We start from the raw sequence: 8868 nt of genomic DNA, 5'->3' as shown, positions 1-8868 counted from the left end.
TTAATGCAGTGGTACCAGATATGAATTCAGAAGCTTGCTGGTAAAAATTAATTGTTTATAAGACATTTTGCTAAAAAATAGTGTCCAGCCAACAAAAGTGCCAACCAAAAGGATGGACACAAACCCAATCTTAGTGAGAAGAGGTTGCCAATATAACCACCTTTTTCTTTTTCATTCAGTCTCATTTAGCCTCTGTTTCACCTATTTCATCTTCTGAGCTGTGTTAGCATTTCTGTCTTCTCAAATACATTTCAGATAGAGACTCTCACTCTTTTCCTCTACAATATCTTGCATTTTAGAAGACAGTCCTGTACACTTGTCATCTGTAAGTTTTCCTTCTTCTAAGCCTATTCTGTTTCCATTATATTTTTAGTCATTATTTTAGTTGGTGAATGATCAAAAGCAGGAGATGTCTTCCGTAGAAAGTTCTTTCCACTGCTTCTGTATGTTTGAATCTCCCTTTATAAACATTGTTCCTTCTATTACAGACATGTATGAGAACCTGAGTTGATCTGGTTTCTGAAAAAGTCCCATTTGATATCTTCTCATATTCAGTAACATTTATTTAATGTTAATATTATTTCATTTTTTCCATCAAAATAATACAGTTATCTACTAAGGAAAATGTGCCAGACTAACCAATTCTAGCACTGCAGTGAACCACCATGGGTCCATGCTCAAGTTTCAAGGAGCCAGATTCTCTCACTTTAAATAAGAAATTAAGAAATGAAGCTGGTGATACAGGAACTCCAAAATCTGACCAGGTGATATAATGTAAGTGAGATATCATTCTGGTTTCACAACCATTGACATTTTCTAATTGCAGTAGATGTACTGTATAGTATGATTTCACATCTTCTGTTAAGAGCTTCACACTGAATCCTGTTTCTTTAAACAGCATCTCTCAGTCATCTTTTGTTGGCCAGTACTGTGCACATTTAACTGAATCTTTCTCCATCACTCAGTTTAGCATGAAAACAGCTTTTGTTTTTTGTTGCCAAACCATGAGTCAGAAATGACAACATGTATTAGGAAAACCGTAGAAGAATTGATGCTTTTGAATTATGGTGTTGGAGGAGAATATTGAAAGTGCTATGGGCTGCCAAAAGAACCAATAGATCCGTTTTGGAAGAAGTGCAGCCAGAGTGCTCCTTGGAGGCCAAGATGGCCAACTTCGTCTCTCATACTTCAGACATATTGTCAGGAGAGATCAGTGGCTGGAGAAGGATATCATCTTTGGTAAGGTGGAGGGTCAGAGAAAAAAAGGAAGACCCCCAACAAGATGGAGTGGCCAAGTGGCAGTGTCGATGGACTCAAGCGTGACAACTGTAGTGAGGTTGGCTCAGGACCGGGCAGTGTTTCATTCTGCTGTGCATAACATCGCTATGAGTCGATACTGACTCAATGGCACCTAACAATAACAACAACAATTAGGAAATGGACCTTGTGTTATGATGTAACTCCTTTGTACCTCTTCTATGTCAACTAAACTGGCATTAATAGAATCATTTTTAGTATTCTAAAGTTTAACATGACTTTGATCATATGGCTTCACATCTCTATATCTGTTTCAATTTCTGTTTTCTGGAAACTTGACCACTGTATAAGGATAGTCATGGAACTCATTTTGAATTTCCAAGTACAGCTGCTGCTAGTGATTCTGAGCATCCTGCTCCTCAAACTCTCAATCGATGGTGATGGACATGGTTATAGACCAATGGTCTTGAGGAAAGCCACAAGCCATTGAAAGTCTCATACCCTGCTGACAAGGCAGTATTTTGTTCTGTTGTACATGGATAACTATGAATTAGATACAACTTGAAGGAACCAAACAAAATGAACAAAATATTGAACTATACAGGAAATATTGAGAAAAAATGGAAGGAATATACAGTCACTGTACGAAAAATAATCAGTTATCTCTTAACCATTTGATTAAGAACCAATGGTATCAAAGGAAGAAGCCTAAAATGTGCTGAAGACATTGACAAAAACCAAGGCTCCAGGAATTAATGGGATATCAATGGAGATATTTCAACAAATGATGCAATGCTGCAAGCACTCACTAATCTAAGCCAAAAATTTTGGAAAACAGCTGCTTGGTGAACAGACTGGAAGAGATCCATATTTTTGGTCATTAAAAACAAAACAAAATATGATCCAACAAAATGCAGACATTATTGAGCAATGTCATTAATAATCACATGCAGGTAAAATACTGTTGAAGATCATTCAAAACCAGTTGCATTATTCAGGGAACTGTTCTAAATTAAGCTGAAGTCACAAGATAGTATGGAATGAGGGATATTATTGTTGATGTTAGATGGATCTTGGCTAAAATCAGAGAACGCCAGAAAGATATTTTCCCGTGGTTTATGAATTTGCAAATACATTAAAGAGTGTTGATGATAACAAATTATGAAAACATTATGAATAATGGAAATTTCAGAAGCTTAAATGTGCTCACGTAGAACCTGTACCAACAGAAGTCATTTGCATAGAAGAAGGTGATTCTAGTTTAAAATCAGGAAAGGTCTACGTTAGGTTTATGTCTTTTCACCTTTCTTATTCAACGTATATGCTGAGATAATAATCCAAGATGCTGCACTATATTAGAAAGAATGCAGCATCAGGATTGGAGGAAAGGTAATTATCAACTTGTGAAATGCTCTATTTCTGAGAGTCTCTTCATCTCTAAGGCCCCTAGAATGTATGTTCTATGGAGACTGATCTTTTGTCTCTTTTGTTCTCTGATATACTTGTGTCTTCAACACCTAGAAGAGTGTTTGGCATAATGTAGATACTCAGTAAATATTTGTTGGATGAGTGTTTACTCTACAGATGAACAAGCTTCTAACATCTGCAAACACAATATTAACTGTGGTGCCCTCAGAGATCAGTGCCTATGGATTTGTATCTCTTTCCCTATATTCTTTTAAAATAATTATACTGTAAAAGAAATGCTGTGCCCCCTGTGAATAGGAACCAGACAAGGATGCCCTTTATCACTGCTCCTATTCAATATTGTGCTGGAAGTTTTAGCCAGAGCTATATGGCATGATAAAGAAATTAAAGGCATCCAAAATGGCAAAGAGGAAGTAAAACTCTCCTTATTTGTAGATATGATCCTATACATAGAAAACCCCAAAGACTCAGTAAAAAACTTATTAGACCTCATCGAAAGATTCAGCAAAGCGGCAGGGTACAAGATCAACACACAAAAATCAATAGGATTTATCTATAGCAACAGCAATAATGATGAAAAGGACATTAGGAAGGCAATACCATTTACAATAGCCACGCAATGGATGAAATGCCTAGGAATAAACATAACCAGAGAAACAAAGGACTTATATAAAGAAAATTACAAAGCACTACTACAAGAAACCAAAAGAGACCTACAGAAGTGGAAGAACATACCATGTTTCTGGATAGGAAGACTCAACACTGTGAAAATGTCAATACTACCCAGAGCAATTTACACTTACAATGTAATCCCAATCCAGGTTCCAACAACATTCTTCAAAGAGATAGAAAGGACAATTACTAATTTTATATGGAAAGGAAAGAGACCTAGGATAAGCAAAGCACTGCTTAAAAGGAAGAACAAGCTTGAAGGTCTCTCACTCCTTGATTTCAAACTTTACTACATGGCTACAGTGGTCAAAACAGCCTGGTACTGGTATAATGAAAGAGACATTGATCAATGGAACAGAATCGAGAATCCAGATATCAACCCAACCACTTACAGCCAAATGATCTTCGACAAAGTGCCTAGGTACATTGCATGGGTAAGTGACAGTCTCTTCAACAAATGGTACTGGCAGAACTGGAAAGTGATATGTAAAAGACTGAAACAAGACCTTTGTCTCACACCCTATACAAAAATGAACACAACATGGATTAAAGAGCTAAATCTGAATCCCAAAATTATGAAGATCATCAATGAAAAAAATAGGGACAAATATGAGGGCACTAATCCAGGGCATATACAGACTGCCACACATTTTGAAAAGTACACAAACAAAAATAGACAAAAGAGATGAGTGGGACATAATAAAAATGTAAAATCTTATGTGCATCAAAAGACTTCACCAAGAGAGTAAAAAGGGAACCCACAGAATGGGAAAAAGTTTTTTGCAACAATATATTGGATAAGGGACTAATTTCTAAAATATATAGGAAAATGCTATACATCTACAAAAATAAGACATATAACCCAATTAAGAAATGGACACAGGATATGAACAGATACTTCACCAGGGAGGAGATCCAGGCAGCCAACGAACATATGAAGAAATGTTCACGATCACTAGCCATTAGAGAGATGCAAATCAAAACAACAATGAGATATCATCTCACACCAGCAATAACAACAAAGATAAAAAACGTTGAGGACAATGAATGTTGGCGAGGATGTGGAGAGACTGGAACACTCCTCCATTGCTGGTGGGACTGCAAAATGGTCCAACCTCTCTAGAAAGCAATATGGCACTTTCTCAGAAGGTTGAAAATAGAAATACCATTCGATCCAGCAATTTCTGTACTTGGTATTTACCCACAAGAAAAACGAGCCACAACACGGGAAGATATATGCACACCAATGTTCATAGCTGTACTATTTACTATAGCAAAATGATGGAGACAGCCAAAGTGCCCATCAACTAAAGAATGGATAAACAAGCTGTGGTACATACACACAATGGAGTACTATGCTACCTTGAAAAATAACAAGGAAGCTGCATGCCACTTCCTAACATGGATGAACCTTAAAAACATTATGTTGAGTGAAATTAGTCAATCACAAAAGGAAAAATACTGCATAGGCCCATTACTGTAAAAGACTAAGACAAAGAATCCATACTATTCCACTAAAGTGGATTCTTAACAGGTTGCTAGAACATAGGGGTAGGGTTAAGGGCAGGAGGGGAAGCTGGAGCACAGGGCAGGGAATAAACACAGGATAGTTTGGGTGCTGGGGAGGAGTACATTATACAAGTAGGGAGAGGGGAATGGAAGAACAAAGCAGATGGGAGAACAATTAGACAGGAAGAAATGAGCTAAATGGGACAGAGGTAAAAAATGATGTATGCACAGCCTTGGAACAACAGGGCTCTGGGATACAGAGACTGGGACATGGTTGGAATGGGGAAAAGGGGGGAATAATGTAAGATGTTTGGCTGACTTTTGAACCTTGGTTTTCCATGCATTATATTATAAAACAGACACGGGAGAGTAGAGAAAGGAATAGCCAGAAATATCACCATAGAAAACTTGTACGTCTGTCTTCTGCCTAAAACTGATTGGAATACCTAAAATGGGACTACAATGTGTTCAGTAAAGGAGGTTTCCTGAGGAGCCTCTGCATTACATAAGACTATAGATGGAAACCTGAACCACATCCAGACCTTCAGAGACGGGAAACTGTCCTATTGAAAGGACAAGCAGATTAGCCTGGATCAGCCAGAAAACCAGAAGACACTTCTCAAAAGAAAGACCTACAGGAAAACCACAAAACAAGAGGGATAGTCTGACTGTTACCATAAGAGCAAGCAAGTTGCTTGCCCAGGAGACATCAAGGCAAGCGATTGAGTCCGCTCAGTGCAAATCCTCTTCCAAGACCAAAATGCAGTGGAAATACATGTTCTGATTAATGACCATGCACATCACCCATAAGGAGACATGACCGAAGAACATCAATTAAGCGGTGAGCTAAGACCTGAATCGTTCAGCAGACTACTGGGAACCCGGTTGGAGACTTGGTCGGCTAGCAGTGGGACAAGACCCGGGGACTCATGGGCTCAGAGTCAGAGACACAGCCACAGAGGACTAGAGTGGGGAGCAATAAGCTGATAAGAAGATGGCGGACAGACGCAAGAACACCCACACTCGCAGATGATACCCACTTGACCCGGCTTCAATGACTGGATGAGCAGAGCTCAACCCAAAGAAGAAAGAAGAGGAGGAAAAAAAAATAGTGCCATCTGATACAACTTGATAAACTTGAACTGCACCTATAAATGCAGTAACTCAAAAGAGGAAACAAATCCCTACTCCAAGAATTACTCCCACCCCCTCTGCACAAAGAGTTAGATAGTGATGGGCAACTTGAACATTGGCTACCCAAAATGGGGGGGAGGGATACAAAGGTAAGAAGTGACTGGCTTACAAGCTTTCAAGAGCGAACCTAGATTGACAGGGCTGGGAGGATGGTAGAGTCTCCAGTGACTAGTATCCAACCTGTCTAGGAAGGGCTGATGAAAAGAAATGCAGATGGATCTCTTGTGTGCAAGGACGAATAATTGTTATCAGGACTGATTGTGAGGGTTGGAAATGTAAAGGTGGATATTTTATAGCAAGGAGGGGAGTGATTAACCTTTCAGTCTAGGAGCAGAGGACCCTGGGACCATCACTGGAGAAGAGCAGAGATCGGGACCCCACCCAGAGAAGCAGTGAGGCCTGAGATGGAGACAGAGAGGATGACATGAAGAAATGGAGTGCCTGAGGACTTGAGATCCAGGGAGGGAAGGGGGCTGTGTGCTGAGGACCATGGGGGGAGGGGGGCCTGCAGGGCATACCCTTTGGGTGATGATGCATGGACTGGATGGTAACTTTGGCAATGAAACGATGTATGATAGAATGAATGTAAAACTAATGTTCCCCCATGTAAACTATCACACGATAAAAAAAAAAGAAAAGAGAGACAATAAACAATTAACAAAGAAATTAAAAAAAAAAAAAAAGAAAGAAAGAAATGCTGTGCTCAGAAAACCTAGTGTGATTTTGGCCTAATCTTTTAACCTTTTTGAATTATTTTCCCTTCCTCATGAATAAAATGCTGGTATTTCATCAAATTCTTTGGCCATAAATTTCTTCATGCATTCATCCCATTCAGCAAACATTTATGGAATGCCACTGTGTGTAAGAGATTGGGTTGAATAAAGGGACTGATTTATTACAGTGTTAAATCTCTAAAAATCTGTTGCTTTACAGGTGTCTTGATAGGTAGAGACATTAAAAATATGGCTGAATTATTTCCTAACTTTAACTTTATAATTTTCGATTATGTTTTATTACAAAGAATAAAATTAGTCATTATATTTATATTGGTTACTTGCATTTATACTTTATTTATTTATTAATCAGAAGAATGGAAATTAATTAAGCAATTTCAGCTTTCTTCTTCAACAAGGAAAAATTTTTATTCCAATGTGCATTAGATTTTCTCTTGGATTTATTAGATGTTTGGTTTAAAAATATCTAATTATAATGAACTCTTATATTATGTATAAGTACACTGCCATAAGCAAAGATCTTAATATCACGGTGTATTTCTTGAAGATTTTTATTTTTAAATATTTTCCTCACCTCAGGGTAGTATAGAAATTCGGCACTTAAAAAAGTATTTTCTCCTAACTCCAAGTATAAAATGATTTTAATTTCCTGTAGTTCACGGTACGAAAAAAGGGAAAAATACAACCTGATTCCTTATATGTACATATGATTTATGTATATATATATCATAAGAATGGGAGTGATTCATCAATGACTTACAGACATGTTTTATATACTTTAATGGCTGTACCCTGATATCCTTATTTTATTGCACTCTGTTATTATTCTTTATTATTATTATTTTTTTTTGGTTTCAAGAAAGAATGAACTTGGAGAGGACTTCTGGAAGGCAGCCAGGCGGTGCGGGTGAGTGGGGGCTCCGGGATCAGGGGGGAACAACTCGTGAGTTAAACCTCCCAGGTAGGAATTCACAGTCTCACAGCCCGCGTGAATCTTAGTGCGCCAGAGCTTTAGACCCGCTTCTTTGAGAAATCACTGTGCAAGGAATTACAAGCTTGTTAAAAGTGCACCGCGGCAGCCCCAGCTCCATTGGGCTTGAGGGGGCGGGGCGGGAACCAGCTCGTGCGGAGCCTCTAGTGGCTGGGAGACTCAAACAGGGAGAGCCACTGGTGACACCTACCCCAAGGTGGGATTTCTGCGCATACAGTGGACAGAGGGAAGTCAGTTTAGGAAGGGAAAAGGAAAAACAAAAAAAGCCTGCAGAAAAAGAGAAGCAGCGACTGTCTGACGTCATCAGGCGCGGACTGTGCCTGCCTGAGACACTTCGGCCCTGCCTAGTTGACCTGTGTGTTCCCGGGGCCCACCGGGCGCGTGCGCACACAGGCAAGCAGCTCCCCTCCTGCCCGAGCCAAGTAACGCGGGCCTGCCAGACGCGCGAAAGCGAGCGACCCACCTCCCGCTCAACCGAGCAGCATCCCTCAGCCCTGCCGGGTGTGCGCCGGCAGACAGCTCACATCACGCTCAACTGAAACGCAGAGCGCGGAGGCAGGCAGCCCACCTCCTGCCGCGAGCATCCACTGGGGAACCCCATTTGGGTCTTCCCTTTATTTTTATTATTATTTTTTATCTTAGAAGGTTCAGCAGGAGCCCCGACGTGGTCTTGAGGGCTAGGGTGCCACTACAAGGTCACCTGAATTACAGGGTCAGGGGTCCACACCCACCAACCGCTCCTCAGAAACCCTATAAAAGAGCATTACGGGAGGGACGTCCGGCGCTTCCCTGACCCAGCAACACAGGCTAGTCCACTGCCTAACCTCCAAGGCTCAAGCCCTGCCAGCAAGGTACAAGCCTGCACAAGCCAGCACAAGGAGAGACACCTTGAGGTGATTTTTACCAACAGCAACAAGGCAATCCTGCTGTGCCCCGGCAGATTAAGGCAGAAACTTTTGAACTGCAAGGTCAGAAGTTCGGGCCCACCAGCTGCTCCTTAGAAACCCTATAAAGGATACATGGTTTTGCTTTCTTCTCTTTCTTTCTTTTTGCTCTGCGGGTTAAGGGACCAGACTGCAGAGC

At 40.3% G+C, this 8868-nt stretch overlaps 1 pseudogene; it reads right to left on the bottom strand.

Moving 5' to 3' along the window:
- LOC102811954 lies at nucleotides 1-1705 on the bottom strand (annotated as a pseudogene).
- Nucleotides 1706-8868: the final 7163 nt, after the last annotated feature.

This window comes from Chrysochloris asiatica, unplaced genomic scaffold, assembly GCF_000296735.1.
Source record: "Chrysochloris asiatica unplaced genomic scaffold, ChrAsi1.0 scaffold00180, whole genome shotgun sequence".
Lineage (NCBI taxonomy): Eukaryota > Metazoa > Chordata > Mammalia > Afrosoricida > Chrysochloridae > Chrysochloris > Chrysochloris asiatica.
Note: the sequence above shows the minus strand (reverse complement) of the source record. Positions and strands in the feature narration are given on the sequence as shown.